Here is a 694-nt window from a genome sequence, read left to right as displayed (position 1 = left end):
TTTCCCAATTTAACTAAACATCCCTGTAGTGAGAAATAAAAGAGAATGATTTGAAGATCCGTCGCAAACAGAAAGCTGTTTAAAGTTTGAAATAGCTGGCAGGTTTAGAACAATTTATCTATATTTTAAGGGAAGCATTATTTAGTTGTAAGGACATTTCTAGTAAGAGGTCGTGTGAAGATTTGTATGTAGCAAATGGTTATTGGTTACAACGATCAGACCAATAAGTTACCATCAGTTATAACTATGATGTGTCAAATATCTGTTATATTCTAAATGGGTGAGGTCATACAGCCAAACAAGCCACGGGATCAGTAGTTTAAACTAAAGTTGACTAACTCCAAATATCTAACTTGTGTTTTGAATTTTAAGGATGTTTTTCAACGTTAGGGTAAATTTATTCTTCTGACCATGCTACTTAGAAAACTGAACGATGTTTCAAGTTTATTTCATGTACGGAGTATTAATAAGCCTCAGTGTTTCACATTATGGTAAGTTGGGTTCTATTTTGTGGCTACGCAGTATATTATATTATGTATAGTAGGGTGAGGGAAGATGGGACGCCTTTGCATTCCATTTTCTCGTCTCATTTGGTAGTAAACAAAGAACATTCAAAGAATTATTAAACCGCATGGTCATGGCTCCCATTGACCGTTCTTAATTGTTTGAAACACGAACAGAATGTTTAACATTA

Source organism: Ciona intestinalis, unplaced genomic scaffold (assembly GCF_000224145.3).
Source record: "Ciona intestinalis unplaced genomic scaffold, KH HT000907.1, whole genome shotgun sequence".
Lineage (NCBI taxonomy): Eukaryota > Metazoa > Chordata > Ascidiacea > Phlebobranchia > Cionidae > Ciona > Ciona intestinalis.
The sequence above is the reverse complement of the archived record's forward strand: the minus strand, read 5'-3'. Positions refer to the sequence as shown.